This window comes from Chiloscyllium plagiosum, unplaced genomic scaffold (genome assembly GCF_037043375.1).
Source record: "Chiloscyllium plagiosum isolate Xiang-an unplaced genomic scaffold, Cpla_swu_hap1 HiC_scaffold_19, whole genome shotgun sequence".
Classification (NCBI taxonomy): domain Eukaryota; kingdom Metazoa; phylum Chordata; class Chondrichthyes; order Orectolobiformes; family Hemiscylliidae; genus Chiloscyllium; species Chiloscyllium plagiosum.
In genome coordinates this window covers 58,852,681-58,877,314 of record NW_028270157.1, presented here as the reverse complement: position 1 = coordinate 58,877,314, position 24,634 = coordinate 58,852,681, and the positions used below count along the sequence as shown (strand labels likewise).

Sequence of the window (24,634 nt, the reverse complement as noted above, 5' to 3'; positions counted from 1 at the left end):
GAAGGGTCACTTGTCCTGAAATGTTAACTCTGATTTCTATCCACAGATGCTGCTGAGCTTTTCCAGCAATTTATGTTTTTCTTTTTAAAATATATTCCGTGTCATACTGTATCGGAATAGTAGGCTAACATGCTACTTGACGAGTGTATTATATAGCCGAGTCAGGTCTGCTCTCGTTCTTTTAGGAGAAAGTGGGGACTGCAGATGCTGGAGATCAGAGTCGAAAATGTGTTGCTGGAAAAGCGCAACAGGTCAGGCAGCATCCAAGGAGCAGGAGAATCGACGTTTTGGGCATTCTGAAGAAGGGCTCATGCCCGAAACGTCGATTCTCCCGCTCCTTGGATGCTGCCTGACCTGCTGCGCTTTTCCAGCAACACATTTTCTGCTCTCGTACTTTGTTGCCCTCTGCCCAAAATAAAGTGAGTGGATTCCTTGTTTTGGGTACTAAAGTATAAAACCAGCCACAATTACAGCAGCCATACTTCTCTGTGAATGAAAGCCTAACCTCATTTTTGCATCTGCTGATCTTTTTGAGTGGAACATTGATTTCACTGACAACTGATCAAAATTGGGTGAATGTCAATTGGTCACACTTAACCTATCGTACGTACAAAACTGAGAGTGAGCAGACATCCTTTCATAAGTACTTTCTCACATTTTCTGGGACTTCTGACTGTGCAGATTGGTGTGATTGATATTAATCATTCTACTTTTGGGCATTGATAATTCAGAATTAAATTTGCAGGACAGGTAGGTATAGGTTAAGTTTCAGATGGGGCATTTGAACTGGTGGGCTCCATTATACAAAGGTTGATGTTTCAGTGATCACATTAATTGCAACTAAACCAAATCATTTTATTTGAGCTCAGCAGGGGTCGTTGCTAAATTAGGTTGGTCAATTCTGCATGGCAGGTGGAGACCAGTTGAGTAGTTTGTTTAATTAAAAACTAACTGTAGAGTTGAGTCTTGGAACAGAAACCCATTAAAGTTAGAGGCAGTGGAAGACTGCCAGAAGTATGGAATGCAGCAGAAAGGACATGAAAAACCAGCTTTAGCCAGCACTGAAAAGGTGTAGCAAAGCATCTTTGTCATTTTGGTATTATTTCCAAAAGCAAGCTGTATTGATCGAAATAAATAATTTTGTTCCTTGCTTGCTCTGTGTTCCTCTAATCAAGATATAACAACTCAGCAGAGGATATTAAGTCCTCTAAGTCGTTACCATGCAGTCCAGATCACTAGGGGATGCTGTTGTTACATCTCTGGGTTCTGCAGTTCTATGGCAGTTACTATTAAATACTGCACTCCTACCTTAATGGAATAATTAAGACCATTGACCCTGACTCTGAATGCATCAAATATTAAATTTGCTTGCATTGCCCTATTGTACTCAGTGCACAAATTTGTATCAAATTGGGAATACAGCACCAGCTCAATGGACCATATAAACAAGTGATTTTAGATTGTTCTTGACCCTGTTTCTTAATGATTATGCAGATGTACTATTGGTGTAAACTAACCTTGATGGTGTTTAGATTTCAAGAGCCCAGAATGTCACAATGGACTGCCTGCAGAAAAGTTAAGGTTATATTAAGATGCATCTAGTGGCATTGTTCAGTTGGTCACTGTAAACACCAAGACATCAGTTTGAACAGAACCCTTTTAATAACCTATTACAATGACCACGATTATCTCAATGGTCATTAGATATTGTGTTGAATCTGACTTATGAAGCAAGGGTTCCTTGCCTGCCTTCTGTTCATTGACTTGATGCTTATCCCATGGAAATTACTTCATAGTTCTCCTTTCTTTCAAATGAAAAGATATGAGAACTCAGGGGAGATTATTAAAGTCTCCAGCACACAAAATAGCAGTGTGTTTGGAAAGGGTTGGGAATCAAACTTCAAACAAACTGGATAAATGAATAAGAATGAAAAGAGGGACAATCAATAAATACATCACTGAAGGTGTTGTATCTGAATGCACGCAGTGTGCAAAATAAGGTAAATGAGCCCGTGGCTCAGATCAAAAGTATAATGTGGTGGCCATCATAGAGACATTCCTGCAAGGGGATCAGGACGGGGAGCTAAATATCCAAAGTTATGTGTCCTTTTGAAAAGAGAGGCAGGTGGGCAGAAGGGGTGTGGTTGCCTTGCCAATAAAAAGATGAAATTAAATCAATAGCAATAAATGAAGTATGGTCAGGTGATGTAGAGTCTGTGTGGGTAGAGTTGAGGAGCCTGTAAATGAAAAAACCATAATCTGAGTTATCTACAGGCCTCCAAACAGTAGTCAGGATTTGGGGCACAAGATACACCAAGAGATAGAGGAGGTGTGTCAGAAAGGCAAGCTAAAAATCACACAATACCAGGTTATAGTCCAACAGGTTTATTTGGAGGCACTAGCTTTCGGAGTGCTGGCTCCTTCATCAGGTAGGTGGCAGCGCTCTGAAAGCTAGTGCTTCCAAATAAACCTGTTGGACTATAACCTGGTATTGCATAATTTTTAACTTGTACACCCCAGACCAACACTGGCACCTCCTAATAGTGATCATGGGGGATTTCAATATGCAAGTGGACTGGGATAATCAGGTTGGTAGGGGATCGCAAGAAAAGGAATTTGCGTAATGTTTAGAAGATGTTTTTCTTTGAGCAGCTTGTGGCAGAGCACACCAGAGAACAGGAATTTCTGGATTTAGCATTGTGCAATGAGGCAACTTAAAGTGAAATACCCCTTAGGAGGCAGTGACCATAATATGATAGAATTTACTTTGCAATTTGAGAGAGAGAAGTTGGAATCTGATGTAACAGATTTACAGTTGAATAAAGGCAATTACAGATGCATGATGGAGGAACTTACCAGAATTGACTGGGAGAGGAGCCTAGCAGGAAAGACAGTGGAAGGGATTTGCATGAGTCTCTAGGAGTAATCCGGGAGACATAGGAAAAATTCATTTCAAAGGAAAGGAAGCATACTACAGGGAGGATGAGGCAACTGTGGCTGACTGGGGGTGTCTGAGACAACATAAAAGCAAAAGAGAAAACATATAATGTGGCAAAGAGCAGTGGGAAACCAGAGGATTGGGAAGACTACAAAGTCCAACAGAGGACAACGAAGAAAGAAATAAGGAAGGAGAAGATGAAATGAGGGTAAGCTGGCTGGTAATATTAGCAAAGATTGCAAGAGTTTCTTTAGATATATAAAACACAAAAGAGAGGTAGAAGTAGACATTAGGCTGCTGGACAAGTAGTAAAGGGGAACAGAGAAATGGCTGAGGAACTGAATAAGTACTTTGCGTCAATCTTCATGGTGGGAGGTATGAGTAATATCCCAAAAATTCAAGAGAGTTGGGTGGAAGGCAGAGATGAGTACGGTAGCCATCACCAAGGAATGGTGCTAGAAAAACTGAAAGGTCTGAAAGTGGATAAATCACCTGGACCAGATGGGCTACATCCTAGAGTTCTGAGGGAGATAGCTGAAGAGATAGTGGAGGCTTCAGTAGTGACCTTTCGGGTATCACTGGAGTCAGGCAGGGTCCCATAGGACTGGAAAATCACCAATGTAACCCCCTATTTAAGAAGGGAGTAAGGAAAAAGATGGTAAATTATAGGCTGATTAGCATGACCTTATAGTTGGTAAGATTTTGGAGTCCATTGTGAAGGATGAGATTTCTGAATACTTGGAAGTATATTGTAAAATAGGTCAAAGTCAGCTTGGTTTCATCAAGGGGAGGAAATGCTTGACAAATGTGTTAGAATTCTTTGAGGAGATAACTAGCAGGTTAGACCAAGGGGAGCTGATCTATATTATCTACCTGGACTTCAAGAAAGCCTTTTGATAAGGTGTCACACAAGGAGGCTGCTAATTAAGATAAGGGCTCATGGTGTTCGAGGCAAGGTACTAGCATAGATAGAAGATTGGATGTCTGGCAGATGGCCGAGTGTAGATAAAAAGGTCCTTCTTGGGATGGAAGCCAATGACAAGGTTCAGTGTTTGGACTACAACTTTTCACTATATATTAATGATCTTGGTGAATGAACTGAGGGCATTCTGGCTAAGTTTGCAGATGATGCAGTGATAGGTGAACGGCAAGTAGTATTGAGGAGGTGGGAAGCTGCAAAAAGATTAGGACCGTGGGCAAAGAAGTGGCAGATAAAATACAATGTGGGAAAGTACAAGGTCATGCATTTTGATGGGCAGAAAAGAGGCATGGACCATTTTCTAAATGGGGAGAAAATTCAAAAGCCTGGGAGTCCTAGTCCAGGTTTCTCTGAATGTAATCTTGCAGATTGAGTCTGTAGTTAGGAAGGAAAATACAATGTTGTCATTCATCTCGAGAGGACTAGAATATAAAAGCAGGGATGTATTTCTGAAGCTTTATAAGGCTCTGGTCAGACCACATTTAGAGTATTGTGAGCAATTTTGGGCCCCATACCTCCAGGAAGGATATATTGTCCATGGAGTGGGTCCAGAGGAGGTTCACGAGAATGATCCCAGGGATGAAAGCCTTAACAAATGAGGAATGTTTGAGAACTCTGGGACTTCACTCTGAATTTAGGATGATGTGGAGGGGGATGATATGATTGAAACTTGTAGAATACTGAACGGCCTGGGCAGAGTAGAAGTTGGGAAAATCTTTCCATTGACAGGAGAGAGGAGGACCTGAGGGCACAGCCTCCGAGTAAAGGGAAGACTCTTTTAGAATGGGGATAAGGAGACACTTCTTTAGCCAGAGAGTGATGAATCTGTGGAATTCATTGCCACAGAAAGCTATGGAGGCCAGGTCATTGAGTATATTTAAAACTGATGGATAAGTTCTTGATTGCCAAGGGGATCAAAGGTTATGGGGAGAGAATGCGGTAGATAACTCAGACTCAATGGGCCGAATGGACTAATTTCTGCATCTATGGCCTTAGTAATCTGGAGTTTCTTGTGTGTTTGTATCCAGAGACACCCAATAAGTACAAAGCAGGTTTGTGGCCTCCAAGATCTTGGACCTGATTTTTCTTGTGTAATAATGATAGGGTTAACCAAGGCTCGACATTTACAACAGCAATTTTTGCCTAAGATTAAATGTGAAAATCTGAAAGCTGCTGTCAGAGATGCTCTGCTCTTCCCCAGGCTGTTCATAATATCTCACTGAGGTAACTTATACATTACTTACGAAAGGCACCAAAAAAAAAGTCAGGCTGATGCATCCAGATGTAGTAATACATGATAATTGCTGCTAAACAACCTATAAAAAATAATTTTTACAAATGTGGAGTTCATTCCTTTCAGAATATTAGTGTTGAAGATTTCGAAAATTGTAATTTGTTTAAAACTTTTCACTTCTGTTTTTTAATCCCACCTGTTTGTTTTTCCTACTGTCTAATTTACTTTCTCTTTATGGTTTATTTTTGATACATACATCCTGCTTCACATTTCCTGATTTAGGATGGGTGTCTGTCTTTGAGGATTTTCCCGCCTGACTGTTGGTAGCCCAGCTAAAAGATATCCGATATCTTATAGAGGATGCCATCCTGTGGTAGATACCCAGTCAAGGCATGCTTCTGCCCTGACATCCAGTTGCCAGAGAGATGATTGACTCCAGGTTTGGTGTCCTTCAGTCTGTATGGCTTAGCTACTGACTGTCTTCTGTCTGTCTATCTTAGTCACTTAATAGGTCGAGTTAAAATTAACTGCAGTATTCAGATAAGCTGCATTTTTATTCTTGATGGGTAATGATAGTTTTGTTATATTGGGCTGGATCTTCCCATACATTGGCTGTGTTATTTATGTCAATTCATAGTTTGTCTGTAAGGTTAAGTGGACTTTCTTTCACTACTCGCAGAATGCTTCAGATTCCGATGTGGTCTCCTTTACGTTGGGGAGACAGGATGCCTACTCATAGAGCATTTCACAGAACATCTCCAGGACACCCGGACCAACCAGCCCCACCGCCCCGTGGCCAAACACTTCTTCAACTCCCCCTCCCACTCTGCCGAGGACATGCAAATCCTGGGCCGCCACCATTGTCACTCCCTCACCACCCGATGTCTGGATGAAGAACACCTCATCTTTCACCACAGGACCTTTCAACCCCATGGCATCAATGTGGGTTTCACTAGATTCCTCATTTTCTCCCTCTTTCCCCCCTACCACCTTTTTTTTTTTATCCCAGTTCCAACCTTCCAGCTCAGTACCGTCCTCTTGACCTGTCCCATCTGTCCATCTTCCTTCCCACCTATCTGCACCACCCTCCCCCTGACCTATCACTTTTACCCCTACCTCCATCTCCTACTGCACTCTCAGCCACCTTCTCCACCCCCGCCCCCCCCCCAGCCCCAACCTCTCCCATTTATCTCTCCACTCCTGGGACTCCCAGCCTCTTTCCTGATGAACGGATTTTGCCTGAAACATGGAATTTACTGCTCCTTAGATGCTGCCTGACCTGTGCTTTTCCACACTCTTGACTCTAATCTCCAGCATCTGCAGTACTCCATTTCGGCTAGTGGCTTTTCATCTATGACCATCCCAAACTCCCCTCATTAACTGCCAACTATACCCCTATGGTGCGCCTCTTATCCAATGCTAGCCCAATTCTCCCACTTTCCGTAGCTGGAAGTACTCGCTAGATATAGTGGGATCCTTTGCATCTTTAAAAGGCCATAGTGCCAATCAAGCACTCAGTCCAGGCTACCCTGCATGGTTTGTGATATTTGCCCCGGGTTTGGCCCATAAGGGGAAATTGATGCTAGGTTTGATGGGCAGGGACATGGATGGGGTCATGCTGAGGAGGCTGTGACATTAGCCTATACCAACGTATTCTGAGATTGCCACCCCGGCTCACTGCAGTTTTAGCCATCTGGAAGAATGCCCAGCAGTATATGAAGAAGATCCATTATCACCTTCACTATGCAAGGGTAAAGTCCGCTATCTATTTCTCTACTACCTCGCTCTATTCTGTAACTCGACATACCACCAAGGCTCATGATCTACCACTCTAACCATTTTGTTTACCATATGCCTTCACTTGCTGTTACCCACCTAGTTTCTCCACAGCACCAAGCCTGCATGACATCTCCCCTGCTCACTCACTCTGTCACTCGAGACAGCTTATCACCGTTCTCCAACCTATATCAGCACTAACATCTGTGCCATCTACTTTGAAGTCAATCCCTCTCTTTCTTGTATTTCAAGAGAAAATAATTCACGTTAAGATAGAAAGATCTCAAAAAGGTAGTGGGATACTATCCATGCCTTTCATGCCTTTATGCCTCAAATAGAGCTAACAGGCTCACCCTATTTCTGTCTTGCCTTGCCTTTTAGTGTAGAATCAAAGCAGGTGCCTTGTCACGGTTGTCAGTGGTCAGTCAGTTTGTCAAGGGGTGGACATGTTGCTATACAGCATCATGTTAGTTAACCTCACACTCCATGTGCCAATAACATATGTGGCAAACTGATTAAATGTCTTCAGGCAAAAGGCCATGATTCAAAGTTTAAGGAGAGTAGTCCTCAGTCAAGCCAAAGAAGACACTCTTCAATCATGGGTCCTGGCAACACAAGCCAGGAGTAGTGTCCAGTGTCACCTGCCGAGGCTGGAGCGCAGACAGACTCTTGTAGGAAGTGAGGAACTAAATGTTTCGTCTCCAGTGACCCTTCCTCAGAAAACCAGACCCGAAGCGTTAACTTTGATTTCTCTTCACAGGTGCTGCCAGACCTCCTGAGCTTTTCCAGCAACCTTGTTTTTTTTAGTAATAATGAGGATGATAATGAGTGATAATCCCTGTTAATAGGTCTCTCAGCATTCTCCAGTGAGAATTTTGTTTTGATATCTGGAACCTAGTTGGAAAATGTTACTTATTGAGCAAAGCCTTTGTTGACAGAGACCAACATCTTATTACATTTCTAAATTTCTCATTATAGCCCATATTGTTCAGGGCCTGGGAAGATTCCACCCTATATTTTCTTGCTGGAAATTGCTTTTTGGGGCAGCACAATGGCTCTGTGGTTAACGCTGCTACCTCACAGTGCCAGGGTCCTGGGTTTGACTCCAACCTTGAGTGTCTGTCTGTGGTGTTTGCGCATTCTCCCTGTGTGTGCAGGTGCTCAGATTTCCTCCCACTATCCAAATGTGCAGAGTAGTTCGATTGGCCATGCTAAATTGCCCAGAGTGTCCAGGGATGTGTAGGTTAGGTGGATTAACCATGGGGAAATGCAGGGTTATGTGCATAGGATAGGTGAGTGGGTTTGGACAGTTGATGCAGACTTGATGGGTTGAATGGCCTGCCTGTGCACTGTAGGGATTCTACGATTGATTCTGTGCATCTATTGTTTCTTTTAGAGAATATACTGATTCTGGAGGCAGGTGATTTCTCTTTCAACAAGACTTATGAGAAATTTTGATTTGCTGCCTTGGTAAACTATTTCATAAAAATATATTCTTCAAGTGAGTCACATTCGTAACTTATCCTTTATAACTTGTTTTTCTGATTTTAATGTTGTCTCGTCAACATATCTCTAAGTTTGTGCAAAGATTTGTAGCTTGGGTGCTCATTGTTGTGGTTGTGTTCGCTGAGGTGGGAATTTGTGTTGCAGATGTTTCGTCCCCTGTCTAGGTGACATCCTCAGTGCTTGGGAGCCTCCTGTGAAGCGCTTTTGTGATCTTTTCTCTGGCATTTATAGTGATTTGAATCTGCCGCTTCCGGTTGTCAGTTCCAGCTGTCCGCTGCAGTGGCCGGTATATTGAGTCCAGGTCGATGTGTTTGTTGATAGAATCTGTGCTTGAGTGCCATGCCTCTAGGAATTCCCTGGCTGTTCTGTTTGGCTTGTCCTATAATAGTAGTGTTGTCCCAGTCAAACTCATGTTGCTTGTCATCTGCGTGTGTGGCTACTAAGGATAGCTGGTCGTGTCGTTTCATGGCTAGTTGGTGTTCATGGATGCAGATCGTTAGCTGTCTTCCTGTTTGTCCTATGTAGTGTTTTGTGCAGTCCTTGCATGGGATTTTGTACACTACGTTGGTTTTGCTCATGCTGGGTATCGGGTCCTTTGTCCTGGTGAGTTGTTGTCTGAGAGTGGCTGTGTGTGTGCTGTTATGAGTCCTAGTGGTCATAATAGTCTGTCAGTTCAGAAATGTTCTTGATGTATAGTAAAGTGGCTAGTCCTTTGGGTTGTGGCATGTCCTCATTCCCTTGTCTTTCCCTTAGGCATCTGTTGATGAAATTGCGGGGGTATCTGTTTTTGGCGACTAAATTGTAGAGGTGTTCTTCTTCCTCTTTTTGCAGTTCTGGTGTACTGCAGTGTGTTGTGGCCCTTTTGAATAGTGTCTTGATGCAACTTCTTTTGTGCGTGTTGGAGTAGTTGCTTTCATAGTTCAGGACTTGGTCTGTGTGTGTGCCTTTCCTGTGTACCTTAGTGGTGAATTCTCCGTTCGGTGTTCTCTGTACCATCACGTCTAGGAATGGGAGTTGGTTGTCCATTTCTTCATCTCTAGTGAATCGGATTCCTGTGAGTGTGGCGTTAATGATCCGGTGTGTGTTCTCTCTTTCTGTGTTTTTAATGATTACAAAGGTGTCGTCCACATATCTGACCCAGAGTTTGGGTTGGATTTGTGGTAGGACTGTTTGTTCTAATCTTTGCATTACAGCTTCTGCTATGAGTCCAGAGATGGGTGAGCCCATGGGTGTGCCGTTGACTTGTTCATATATTTGGTTGTTGAATGTGAAGTGTGTTGTGAGGCACAGGTCCAGTAGTTTGAGTATGCAGTCTTAGTTGATAGGTTCACTGTCTTGTTGTCTGTTCCGTGTGTCCAGTAGGTTGGCTATTGTTTCTCTGGCTAGAGTTTTGTCGATCGAGGTGAACAGTGCCGGTACATCGAATGAGACCATAGTTTCTTCCTTGTCTATGTGTATATTTCTGATGTCCAATAATTCCTGTGTTGACTGTATAGAGTGTCTGTCTGGATCCGCTGGTCAGGTGTTTCAGTTTCTGCTGTAGTTCTTTAGCCAGCTTGTGTGATGGTGTCCCTGGTAGTGATACGATGGGTCTGAGTGGGATGTCTGGTTTGTGCACTTCGGGTAGTCCATAGAATCTGGGGGTGTTGTTGCTTTCAGGTTTCATTCTCTGTAGGTCAAACCTGGTTCATCACTGATTCAATCAACAAGCACATCGACCTGGACCCAATATACCGGCCGCTGCAGTGGACAGCTGAAACTGACAACCGGAAGCGGCCGATTCAAACCACTATAAATGCCAGAGAAAAGATCACCGAAGTGCTTCACAGGAGGCTCCCAAGCACTGAGGATGTCACCTAAACAGGGGACGAAACGTCTGCGACACAAATTCCCAGCTCGGTGAACAGAACCACAACAGCATACCTCTGTTTACTTGTTCCATATTACTTAATGTGGCAAATAATTCAAAACTAGAGTCTGTATTAGATTTGTGAGGATAGATGGGGAAGGCACAAGATTATTGATGCTTCATTTGTAGGGTGAAAAATATGTGACGTGGGGAAATCATTTTTCTTCAGGTTTCATTGTCTACATGACATGACTAAACCTGAGGAGTCAAACTCTATAAGATTATGCTGTGTTTGTGTTTTAAGTGCTGTAGTACACTTAAGACTAGATCTACCAATTAGGAGATCCAAAGGACAATGTTTAGAAAACTCAATTGATGTAACATCATTATAAATAAGTTTTTGATCTTATTTTTGAAAGACTGAGGAGTGTTTTAAGTAACGTCATAATCAATAGCACAACACTATTCCCTTTCTCTCGACCTTTGCTTTGCATTTAGTTCGATGCAAGTCTTGTGACAGAGCAGCTGTCTCAACTTCCTCACAAACAGTGCACAGCTGAGGTAGTCTTAGACCTCTCCGCGTATGTTAGTTCAAAGTTGAATAGCACCCAGCTTTGTTTACCAGCACTGTTTTAGTTTCACTAGAGCATGAATCAGGGTTGTCGTCAAACCATGTTCTAATTTGTGAGACAGGTGATATGTTTGGTCTTTGTTTAAAGATTGGCTAAAGTTATGAAGCAGCCTTGACCTCAGCCTCTACAACTTGACATGAACAGGTTTTTTATAACATCAAATAAGTCTGGCAACTAACAGTACAAAGGCCCAATCAAAATTCAGGACAGCTTTCAACTTTCCAACTGCAGATTGATATTCAGATGCCCAGTCTTCTGAAGCTTGAATTTCCAAACATAGTTAACTCTTTCCCCCTTCAAGTACTTCTCTTTGGAGTGCAAAGAGTGATGCAGTTCAACTGAAAGGGAAAAATAATTGAAATAATAGTTAATAAGCCCTATTACAGTTCTGATTCAGATGAGGCTTTCTCCATTGTCTGTTTAATACACTGGTTTTTGTGGGGTCAGTTTCCTGTTTTTAGATTAGATTCTCTACGGTGTAGAAACAGGCCCTTTGGCCCAACAAGTCCACACCGACCCTCCGAAGAGTAACCCACGCAAACCCGTTTCCCACTGACTAATGCACCTAACACTGGGCAATTTAGCATGGCCAATTCACATGACCTGCACATCTTTGGACTGTGGGAGGAAACTGGAGCACCCAGAGGAAACCCATGCAGACACTGGGAGAATGTACAAATTCCACACAGACAGTCGCCCAAGGCTGGAACCGAACCTGGGACCCTGGCACTGTGACACAGCAGTGCTAATCATTGAGCCAACTCTTCCTCTGCCTCTGTAATACAGAATATTACACTTGCCTTTTTGAATGTGTATGCTTGCACTCAGCTTTTAGATCCAATTTCAGTGAAACTGCTTCTTCTTTGGTTGCAAACCAGCAGGACCCCCAGCTAGCAGCGATGCCAATTGACTTCTCGTTTTTAGTAATAGAAGATGTGATTCTAAAATGTGTTAGGAAATAATGGTGACGCGAGTAGTTGATTTATGTCCAAATAAGGTACCTACTGGAAAAGTAATGATAATCACCTCTATATTTTTCTCAGGACTGTTGAATGTCTTGGCAAGTTACTGCAGATATCTTCTGCATATAAACTGACATTTTCCCAGCTACCATTAGTTCTGAGGAAGGGTCACGTAACCCGAAGTGTTAACCCTGATTTCTCTCCACAGATTCTGCCAGGCTTGCTGGGCTTTTCCAGCAATGTCTGTCTATTTTTGGACCTAGAGCTGTTTGGTATGAAGATCCAAATAGTATTTCAATTCACTTTAAACATGTAAAGTTTATGGCTTCCTCTGGGCAATCTTAATATTTTATAATTACAAGAAATAAGCTATAAATATCATCTGGCCTGCACATGACTCCAGATTCAAGAATATTTGTTGTTGTCCCAGTTAAGAATGGGTATAAAATGCTGGCTCCACTGACAATGTCCGCATCTTACAAGCAAATTTAAAAAAAAAACTATTTGTATGTTTTTCACCCTGTGCACCCCTTAACAGACAAAACTGTGGAATGATACAGCACAGAAAGAGGCAAGTCAGCTGAACTGGATAATTGAAAAATCTAGCAAATTGGTTCCAAAGCTCCCTGCAAATTTTCTGCCTTCAAAGTTTTGTTCAGTTCACTTTTTTGAACGTTATTGTAGGATATGCGATGTGCTTTCAGGCAGTGCCTTCCGGATCATAACAGCTCATAATGTGAAAGTTTCCTTTCTCAGGTCTCCTCTGGTTCTCTTTACCAATTATTTTAGATATGAATTGCCCAGTTGCTGACTCTGCTGTCACTGGAAAAGTTTGTTTTTCCTTATGTGTTACATCAAACTCTTTGTAACTTTGAGAACCTCTGTCAAGTCTTTCATAAGCTTCTCTGCTTTAAGGATGACAGCCCTTGTTTGTTTGTTCTCTCTGTGGGACCACTATTCATCCCTGGCATGATTCTAATCAGTCTCCTCTGCGTCCATTTTAATATCTTGACGTCCAGAGTTGGTCACTACTGCTGATGCCAAGTGAGTGTTTTCATAACTTGTTTTTGTACCCAACGGCTCTAAAATCAAGGATTCTGTGTCATTATATGAGCATTCTTAACTTGACCTACTACCTTCAAAGACTTGTCAATATACAGGTTCAGGCCTCTTATAATTTAGTTTGTAATGCATTTTAAGATTCTACCTACAAAAAAAATTATTACACTTCTGTATTAAATTTCACCCAGTATGTTTCTGCCTATTTTGCCAGTCTGTGTGCAAATGCCTAGCGTAGGTTGCTATTCTAGTCACTGCTTTCAACGTTTTGAGGTTCCTGTCATATGTAAGCTTGGAAATTAGTACCCTCTGCATTCAAGCTCAAGTCACTAATATATGTCCAAGAAAATGTTTCTGGATCCTATGCCAGATTCTGGTGGATATCGGTGGATAAATTAAGAAGCTTGATGCCATCCAGGACAAAGTAGCCCATTTGACTGGCACTGCGTCCACTCCCTCCACTATCAATGCTGCTACTCCTATCTACAAGATGCACTGCAGAAATTCACCACAGATCCTTGGACAGTTCCTTCCAAACCTATGACCACATTCATGTCAAAAGACAAGGGCAGCAGATACACGGGAACACTACCACTTGAAGTTCCCGCTCCAAGCCACACAATTCTATCTCTATTCCTTTACTGTCATTTGGGTCAAAATTGTGGAATTCCATCCCTAAATGATATTGTGGGTCAACCCACAGCTTGTGGACCGCAACAGTTCCAGAACGCAGCTCACCACCACCTTAAGGGCAACTAGAAGCGGGCAATAAATGCTGGCTAGCCATCCCATGAATCATGTTTGTTTAAAAATCATTCTAGTCTAAAGAGCAGTTGCTTCATGCTGTCATAACCAGTTTTGAATAGTGCAGTCACTGACATCCAATGTTGCTAAAAAGTATTATGTGGTACTATTTCACACATGTTTGAAAGCCCAAATGCACACCATTAACCAGATTGTCCTCATCAATCCTCCTCTGCATCTCATAAAGTAACATAGATAAAATAGCACTTCATGCTGTATAAATCTTGGAACTCTGAGCTAAATAAATGTATTATTTTTAATAAAATAATATTAAACAATTGATTATACAAATATTTCTTTCCATGTTGTGTTCTGAAATTATATTTCAATTATGGAGTGGGACTTCAGGTTAAACAGCACACAAGGTCTCTTGATAATGCACTATGAAATAAATCCTTTTTTGTGAGCATTCTTTGCTGCAGAAACCAGCATTCTGTGAAAATGTAATGTTTAGGACCCACTCCATTCCAAGGTATTGTCACCTCTGGTTGTTGCAAAATAAGAGATGTGAGATTCTGTTCGCTAACAGGGGTGGGGCTAGTTGCAAAGCTTTCAGTGAGTCACTCAGAACAGTTCAAGGATCACCATAAAGAGTTACAGGCAATGTGACTAGAAGTCAAGTGAGTATGAGACAGAAGCAAACTCAGTGTTGGGTGATATTGCTTGCAGTTGTATTGCTGGGAAGGTGACTGCATTACCTTACAGGAGATACACTGAGAAGTCCCAAGAATGGATGGATTTCACTCTGCTGTTAGAAAGCAAGAATAAATTTGAAGAGTTAGTAGACAGCTAAGCTATAGAAAAATCTCGGTAGCTTTTGCTTTACTCCAAAAGATGACTATTTAAACAGAATTTAAGTCCACACACTCCATGAAGTTCTCCTCTCGCTGATTCATAACTTCCTTATGATATACAATTCATTTAACTTCCAGGCGTACTTTTTATAGTATGCCCAATAGTTTTTAGAATTTGTGGTTTTCTTTGTAAATTAATCCGAGCTAATTGCTGCTGTTTCGATTTGGAGATCTCTCCACCCCATCTATTTTAAAACAACGATATTAATCCTCAGTCTTGTTTTCATTGACACATTTTGTTGAGTGTATGTTATCACATCGTGACTTAGCACTTACTTGGTGTTGCTCCTCGAGTATTTTCATTAAGAAAATTGCTGTCTCTACCTTCTCACCCAAAGTAATAGTCTCCACAGTGAAAGTACTTTTTAACTGCTATTTTGACCTTTTTAGCCGCTTAAGCTAAAGGACAACCGTTTACCTTATGTTCCTGGCATCTCCCAATGATGTAAATTTTAAGATGTGATGCTCCAGTTTTAATTTTTTCCAATGTTTTGTTCACCCGAATAATATCTTCCATTTTGGGACTTTTCATCATTGAACTCCAATTTGCATTTTCTAGACTGGAACCTGGTCTTGTTTGGGTCCCCTAGTCAAATCAGCTGTCCAGTTAGGTTGTTACAATTCTTTCATCTCCATTTTGGAAGCCACTGTTTCTGTTTGAGCGCTACTTTGGCTAATAACAATGGGGTAAACATTTTCCAAGTAAGATTGCTGATGCTAAGTGACACTTGATCCAACCTGCCTCGTTTCTAGTCCAGTGTATTTAAAAGCTCCAGCTGCCTGTCTTAGACTTTTGAACTCTGCTTTGAACCCATTTCTGACAGTGTTTCCAAATACACTACTCCCATTCCACAGAACATCACCAACATGAATCAGAAAGATGCCTGAAAGCTGCCCTTCCTGATTCCAGTAAAACACAACAGGCCAATATTTATTTAACTGAAAACAACCCTGTTTTAATAAGACAGATCTTTACTGAGAGATGCTAAACTTTAGCGATATTGTTTACACCATATACCTATGTAACAACCAGAGTATCTTCACTGCATTTGACATCTGTTTTGGAGGGTAAAGAAACACTTCCTCCTTAAGCTAACCTCCCTACTGAAATATAGCTTTAATATCAATTGATCTATAGTCTCAAGCATTTGTACCCAACAAAGCCAAAAAAAAATTTACACTTCTGTCTTGATCCCTCAATTTTACTTCACGTTCACATGTCACTAGTAATGCTTCACTCTTACTGATCCTATCAAGGGACATGTTTTAAGACCATAAGACATAGGAGTGGAAGTAAGGCATTCGGCCCATCGAGTCCACTCCACCATTCAATCATGGCTGGGCATTTCAACTCCACTTACCTGCATTCTCCCCGTAGCCCTTAGTTCCTTGTGACATCAAGAATTTATCAATCTCTGCCTTGAAGACATTTAGCGTCCCAGCCTCCACTGCACTCCGTGGCAATGAATTCCACAGGTCCGCCACACTCTCTGGCTGAAGAAATGTCTCTGCATTTCTGTTCTGAATTTACCCCCTCCAATTCTAAGGCTGTGTCCACGGTCCTAGTCTCCTCGCCTAACGGAAACAATTTCCTAGCGTCCACCCTTTCCAAGCCATGTATTATCTTGTAAGTTTCTATTAGATCTCCCCTTAATCTTCTAAACTCCAATGAATATAATCCCAGGATCCTCAGCCGTTCCTCGTATGTTAGACCTACCATTCCAGGGATCATCTGTGTGAATCTCCGCTGGACACGCTCCAGTGCCAGTATGTCCTTCCTGAGGTGTGGGGACCTAAACTGGACACCGTACTCCAAATGGGGCCTAACCAGAGCTTTATAAAGTCTCAGTTGCACAATGGTGCTTTTATATTCCAGCCCTCTTGAGATAAATGACAACATTGCATTCGCTTTCTTAATCACGGACTCAACCTGCATGTTTATCTTTAGAGAATCCTCGACTAGCACTCCCAGATCTCTTTGTACTTTGGCTTTATGAATTTTCTCACCGTTTAGAAAATAGTCCATGCCTGTATGTTTTTTTCCAAAGTGCAAGACCTCGCATTTGCTCACATTGAATTCCATCAGCCATTTCCTAGACCACTCTCCCAAACTGTCTAGATCCTTCTGCAGCCTCCCCACTTTCCTCAGTACTACCTGCCTGTCCACCTAACTTCGTATCATCAGCAAACTTCGCTGGAATGCCCCCAGTCCCTTCATCCAGATCATTAATATATAACGTGAACAGCTGCGGCCCCAACACTGAACCCTGCGGGACACTGCTTGTCACCGACTGCCATTCCAAAAAAGTACCTTTTATCCCAACTCTCTGCCTTCTGTCAGACAGCCAATCCTCAATCCATACCAGTAGCTCACCTTGAACACCATGGGCCTTCACCTTATTCAGCAGCCTCCCATGTGGCACCTTATCAAAGGCTTTGTGGAAGTCTAGATAGACCACATCCACTAGGTTTCCCTGGTCTAACCTACTTGTCACCTCTTCAAAGAATTCCAACAGGTTTGTCAGGCACGACCTCCCCTTACTAAATCCATGTTGACTTGTTCTAATCCGACCCCGCTCTTCCAAGAATTTAGAAACCTCATCCTTAATGATGGATTCTAGAATTTTACCAACAACCGAGGTTAGGCTAATTGGCCTATAATTTTCCATCTTTTGTCTTGATCCTTTCTTGAACAAGGGGGTTACGACAGCCATCTTCCAATCATCCGGGACTTTCCCTGACTCCGGTGACTTTTGAAAGATCTCAACCAACGCCTCCACTATTTCCTCAGCCACCTCCCTCAGAACTCTAGGATGTAGCCCATGGGGGCCAGGAGATTTATCAATTTTAAGACCTTTTAGCTTTTCTAGCACTTTCTCTTTTGTAATGGCAACCATACTCAACTCAGCCCCCTGACTCCCTTTAATTGTTGGGATATTATTCATGTCTTCCACTGTGAAGACTGACGCAAAGTACTTATTAAGTTCTCCTGCTATTTCCTTATCTCCCATCAGTAGGCTTCCAGCATCAGTTTAAAGTGGCCAATGTCTACTTTTGCCTGTCATTTGTTTCTTATACATTGAAAGAAACTTTTACTATCATTTCTAATATTACTGGCAAGCCTACCTTCATATTTGATCCTCTCCTTCCTTATTTCTCTCTTTGTTATCTCTGTTTGTTTTTGTAGCCTTCCCAATCTTCTGATTTCCCAGTGCTCTTGGCCACTTTATAGGATCTTTCTTTTTCTTTAATACATTTCCTGACTTCCTTTGTCAGCCATGGCTGTCTAATCCCTCCCCGGATAATCTTTCTCTTCTTGGGCATGAGCCTCTGTACAGTGTCCTCAATTATACCCACAAACTCCTGCCATTTTTGTTCTACTGTCTTCCCCACTGGGCTCTGCTTCCAGTCTATTTTTGTCAGTTCCTCTGTCATGCCCTTATAATTATTTAACTGTAACACCATTACATCCGATTTTGCCTTCTCTCTTTCAAACTTCAGACTGAACTCTATCATATTTTGATCGCAGCTTCCTAAGTGTTCCCTTACTTTAAGATTTTTTTATAAAGTCTGGTTCATTACATAGCACTAGGTCCAGAATAGCCAGTTCCCTTGTGGGCTCCATGACAAGCTGTTCCAAAAAGCCATCCTGTAAGCGTTCTATAAATTCCCTTTCTTTGGATCCACTGGCAACATTATTTACCCAGTCCACCTGCCTATTGAAGTCTCACATGATCACCGTGACCTTGCCTTTCTGACACGCCTTCTCTATTTCCCGGTACATGTTGCGCCCCTGGTTTTCATTACAAATCCACCTACTTAATATGGCTGGTTGTCCTCTATCTGGCAACTCTTGCGTACACCCCAAATTCTGTCCAGCTGTGTTGTTTGCCATCTTTTTATTTTCTTCTAGTTTGTTCGTGGCCACTAAGACATCCAAATCTCATAGCCTGTTTCTTGTTGTATTCTTTGTTCTGCATTTCTTGTCCTCGTTAAACTATGCCCCCACCCTGTTTTCTGTCCCGTGTAGGACTGCAACTGATCGACTTCCCTTTCCCTATTAACTTTCGTAAGGATATGTTTGCTCCCAGCCCTACTGTTTGAGCTTACACTGTGTTTCTTGTCTTCCATCTTTGTATTTAATGTCGCCAATCCATGGGCCTAACCACTTGCCCTTCATCTGTACAGGTACAAAAGGCTTTTATAGAAGTTATAATTTACATGATGAACCATTTCAGTTGAGTACTTTCATCTTGGATAGAATTGATTTGCTGTTGATGAAATTGGAATTGGCCACTTATAACATCATGTGCATTTTATTCTCCTTTTGACCTTTCTTCTTGCTAATTACTTGCCGTCATTTTGTGAAGATGGTGGCTCTCAAAGTGGATACGTTTCTGTGAATGCTAACTACTTGTTCCTGACTCATCAGTGATTCGTCATTTGTGAGTTTAAGCAGAGACTGTCAGGAGACTTTATTAGATGTCCACATGTGCTTAGCTTGGGTAGGTGTCTGGTTATTGCTTGAATGAATTGTTCAGTTTTTTTTATTCTTTGCAGTAAAACCATCTGCATATTCCTTTTTTTATAAATTGTGCTATTATTAATGGCTGAAAACCTCTTGCAAAGACTGTAACTCCAACTTGTATTTTACTCCTTAACTCTAGAGTTATTAAAATCATTGCTGTGCTTAATATTGAATAATACCAGTCGAACTGGGGAGCAGATGTAAAACTTGACTCTGGTTTTACTCTCTCCCACTTTGCAATGTTTTTCTCATGTCTCACTAGCATAATGCGCCAGAAGTCATGTCTTACTATTCCTAGAGTTGCAAGAACTGTGAAGATTTAATGAAGGTCCCAAATTGCTTCTGACTGCTACCCAGGATAAAAGCAAACCCCAACTTGTTGCTTCAATGACCGTGAGAGTAAGTCTCCTTATTGTAGCACACTTAACAAGAACAACAAAATAAAAGGATTTATAGTTTATGGAACTTAAAGTTTACCCCATTTAATATTCCCATGCACCCAAAGCAAAGGAGATAAAGCCCAAATGTTATAAAAGAAGTGGACTGAAAAAAAATGTTAATTTCTATACTACCACTTCAAATCTCAAAATGGGTTTATTTTATTATCCTTTCAATTTTTTGATGATACTACAATCTTTGTACACATAGTAACGTTCAGCATTCGGTGAATTGATTGCTTGGTTGGACCTAGATGCTTTAAGAATGTAAGAACTAGAAGGAGGAGAATGCAATTCAGACCCTTGAGCCTGCTCCATCATTTAATACAATCGCATCTTGGCCTTCACTCCACTTCCCAGACTGGTCTCCATAACCTTTTAACCTAAATAATGCTTCTAGAGTTTGGTTCTTCTCAATAAAGGTCTGTCTTTTAAAAATATGTGATGTTCTACTGAATTCAAGAGGGGCAGTTTTCAAGTATCTTTATGATTTAGTAATTAAAAATCTATCTTTCTCAAATTTATTCAATCTCCTGGCATCCCCTACATTCTAAGATAGTGAATTCCCCAGATTCACAACTATTTGAAGGAAGTAATTTCTCCTCCTCTTCTTTGTAAATCTGTTACTCTTTATCCAAAAGCTATGACCTCTCTTCTGGATTGGCCTACATGAGGAAACATCCTATTTATGCCTACCTCATCAATCCCCTTCAGCATCTTATGTGTCAATTAGATCTCCTCTCATATTTTTCTAAACTGTTCAGTATCCCTTCGTAAGACACATCTCTCATCTCTAGAATCAATCTCTTTATTGTGTTTATGGGTTTAGCATCTTCTGAATGTAGTTTACTCTTCTATTGATGGAAAATTGGATAACATAATTTTGCAGAGTGGGGAGAGAGAAATTTTTGCAGCCAGCTCCTGTCGATTTCCTTACTTCTCTGTTTCATTGTCCTCTGAAGCTGTGTTAAACTACAGACATTTTCTAATCAACTTGTTCAGTGGTGGTAGTGGATATCTGTCTGGAGTATGTGGGATTTGAATCCAGGCTTCTTGGCTCAGAGTTTGAGACCACTGTGCTGCAAGAGCCCCTACCACAGCCTTACTAATTGGTGAGTTGTTACTGTGTTGAGCTGTCTTGATCCCACAACAAGTGGTGCCAGTTTGTCTGGATTTAGTGTTTCCCTAAAAGTAAAATTCTCTCATGGATTAGGTTTGCCTGTGTTTACCAGCTGCAAAAAACTACTTTTCTCCGCTTTTTAGAAGCACAGTTCATTGTTCTTCTTTTCAGTACATAGTCATTTACACATTCCCTGATTTATATATGTCTTTAAAATGCGGCAGTAATTTTATTGGCCATTTTTTAATAATAGTGATATGCTTGGTTAATCTTGGGTTGTTTTTCTTCATCTACTTGAGTAGGGAGACTTAGTGTTTGATCACCTAACTTGAGATTGAGATTATCCCAGTATTTTCGAACAATGATGGCTTGAAAATAAAATTGCATGATTGAAGTTTCCAATAATCCTGGTTTTGTGATCATTATTAATGTATCAAAATTAGACTTGACTAACATGCAAGATAACAGTTGAGAGTATGGTGCTGGGAAAGCACAGCAGGTCAGGCAGCACCCGAGGAGCAGGAGAATCGACATTTCGGGCAAAAGGCCACCTTCAGGAATTCCTGCTGAAGGGCTTTTGCCCAAAACGTTGATTTCCCCTACTCCTCGGATGCTGCCTGACCTGCTGTGCTTTTCCAGCACCACTCTCTTGACTCTGATCTTCAGCATTTGCAGTCCTCACTTAATCTATGCAAGATAACAGGATGAACTCTGAGTGTTATAGAGATGTAGAGCATGGAAACACACCCTTTGGTCCAATGCATCCATGCTGACCAGACATCCTAAATTAATCTTATCCCATTTGCCAGCCCTCTAAACTCTTCCTATTCATGTACCTATCCAGATACCTTTTACATGTTGTAATTGTACCAGTCTCCTCCTCCACCTCTGGCAGCTCATTCCATACACTCAGCACCCTTTGCGTGAAATAACTGCCCTTTCGGTCCATTTTAAATATTTCCATTTGAAAGATTTGGGTGCATTTAGTCAAAATTCTTTAAGTTATTCCAATCAGCAACAAGCTGTGAGTATTTCGTAACTCCAGCATACATGTCGCTTTTTAGTGATGCTTTCCTAATACTCCAGACTGGAATCTGTTTGGGTGCCCAGTCAAATCAGCTGCCCAATTAGATTGTCACAATTCTTCCTTCTCCAGTTTGGGAGCCAGTGTTTTTGTTTGAGCACTATTTTGACTAATAGCAATGGGGCAAACATTTTCCAAGTAAGATTGCTGATGCAAAGTGACACTTGATCCAACCTGCCTCATTTCCAATCCAATGTATTTAAAAGCTCTAGCAGCCTGAAGTAAGACTTTTGAACCCTGCTTTTAAGTCATACCATTCTGCCCTGCTTATTTTACTTACATTGCAAACTCTGAAAATCTCTATTTTGAATAGAAACTACTTTGGCAATCTTGTGGTACTGTAACTTGTCCAACATCCAGAGGTGACAATGGCTGATTTCCAGAGCATAACATTCTATAATTATCATTTAGAGCATCGATGTACCTAAATTAATTGGACAACTCCTGTCATTTTGGTTGATCTAATCAATGTAAAAATAAAAAGGAAGCTACCTCCACAGCTTAAAAATATAGGCTGATCTATTTTCATTAGTTGAAAAAAGTTAATTTTAAAAGCGCGCTAGCTGAAATAATGCAGGCATGGCAAGTTGCTTTCATCATAGCAAAATATCCCAAAGTACTTCACAGGAGAATTCCCAAAGAAAATTTAAAAACAAGTTATGGGGCAGTTGACTAAAAGCTTGGCCAAAGACATGGATGTCACGAGCATCTTGAAGGAACAGAGAGAGTAAAGAAGCAGAGAGATTTAGGGAGGACCAGTGAAATTTGCGTATTCTGAAAAGGTGACAAATGGTGGGGATCTCTGGGTGTTATAAGGCGAGTGGAGGTTATTGAGACAAGGTCCCATAGACCGAAGGGTCCTTATGGATGGATTTGAATTTCAAAATGAAAGCCGGGCAGTCATGTGGATTAGCACGAGAAGGAATGAATGAAGCCTTGGTGCAATTTTGTGATGTGGTTTGGAGAGTTGGCATACACTCCAGCTTTTAAGGAGACTGCTTTATTCAAAGTTATTTCAATGAGTTAATTTTACTCGCCCATCTTCTGTTACTTATAGGATGCATTTCATTTGAGGTTGCCATTCATTTTGTGCAAAACAGCTATAAATTACATCACAATTCTAGGTTAGCCTGTACTGATTTGGATTTTTATGCTATATTCAGGTGATGTGGGGAAATTTGATTGGGGGGGCGGGGCTTGCATGAAAATAGATCAGCCTATATTTTTAAGCTGTGGAGGTAGCTTGCTTTTTATTTTTACGTTGATTAGATCAACCAAAATGACAGGAGTTGTCCAATTAATTTAGGTACATCGATGCTCTAAATTATAATTATAGAATGTTATGCTCTGGAAATCAGCCATTGTCACCTCTGGATGTTGGACAAGTTACAGTACCACAAGATTGCCAAAGTAGTTTCTATTCAAAATAGAGATTTTCAGAGTTTGCAATGTAAGTAAAATATGCAGGGCAGAATGGTATGACTTAAAAATGAGAACTGAACTACATTTAGCTCAATTGATCTCCCATTTATGCTGTTTCAACTGAAGCCCATAGTTAATCTTGACTCTCTTCCACAGCACTGCAAAAAAAATCAACTCATCCTCTTCAGTTTACTTTTTAACAAGCTGACCATTCTCCGGTTGAAGGAAATTTATGGCTGTCCCTTATGAATTTCATTTGTTAATTCGCCATGATTTTTGAAGTCCATATAAACCACAGTCGCTGCTCTGCCTGATAATATTGTGAAATGATTAGGAAACATTATTTTTTGTTGTCATTGTACTCTGGCCCATGCGACAGACCCTCTTTCCCCTCCCCCCCCCCCCCCCCCCCCCCCCCTCTCCCAATCAGTGAAGTGCTTTGGTACCCAGAACTTACTGTCTGGGGATAAATCATAGATACTGCTGGTGCATGCCTGATCTTGTCCCTTTTGCTCCCACCAAAACCTGATATCTCTAATATTGGCAAGTTTGCTGAAATGCCTAGTCTGTATTAAAACATTCCCAGGACTCAATGGCTCTCTTTCTCCAGCTTGAAGAGGAGTCCTGTTGGACTCAAAACATGAGTTTTGTATGTCTATCCACAGATGCTGCCAGATGTGCTGACTATTACCAGCACTTTGTTTCTATTTCACATATCCAGCATTGCTTTACTTTTATATCTAGCTTTTATAATCTGTAGAATTTATGCCTTTTCTGCCTATTATTTATAGAGGTTAACTATTTTGATGTATTAATTGAATGTATTTAATTTCTACCTAAACAATTACCCATTCATCAGAAAACTGTTAATGTTTAATTCTATCCTCAACTACAGACTGCTAAAGGCAAAGTTGCCATAGTCCCAGAGGACCATAGGGCTGCTGCCTCATTAAAGAGGGGACACCTGGTGGTGGGGGTTGAGAAGGAGAGTGCGTTATGGTAACCTCAGCCGGTGCAGGAACTGAACAAATGCTTTTGGCGTTACTCTGCATTCGAAGGAAGCCAGGAGAAAGTGAGGACTGCAGATACTGGAGATCAGAGTCAAAACGTGTGGTGCTGGAAAAACACAACCAGTCAGGCAGCATTTGAGCAGCAGGATAGTGGACGTTTTGAGCATAAGCTCTTCATCAGGAATGGGGAGGGAGGGTGTCAAAGGGCATGAGAGATAAATGGGCGAGGGGGAAGGTAGCTGGCAACATGATAGGTAGATGAAGGTGGGGCATGATGGTAATAGGTTGGAGTGGAGGTTGGACAGATAGGTGGGAGGGAAGATGGACTGGTAGGACAGGTCAAGAGGGCAATGCTGAGTTGGGTGATTGGATCTGGAATAAGGTGGGGGAAGGAGAGATGAGGAAATTGGTGAAATCGACATTGATCCCATGTGGTTGGA

The 24,634-nt window shown here is 41.4% G+C and overlaps 1 protein-coding gene across 4 annotated transcripts in view; it reads left to right on the top strand.

Annotated features, from left to right (window-relative positions):
- The window catches only part of znf800a (zinc finger protein 800a), a 116,269-nt gene that overhangs the window by 29,965 nt on the left and 61,670 nt on the right, over window positions 1-24,634 (top strand). The window lies entirely within an intron of this gene.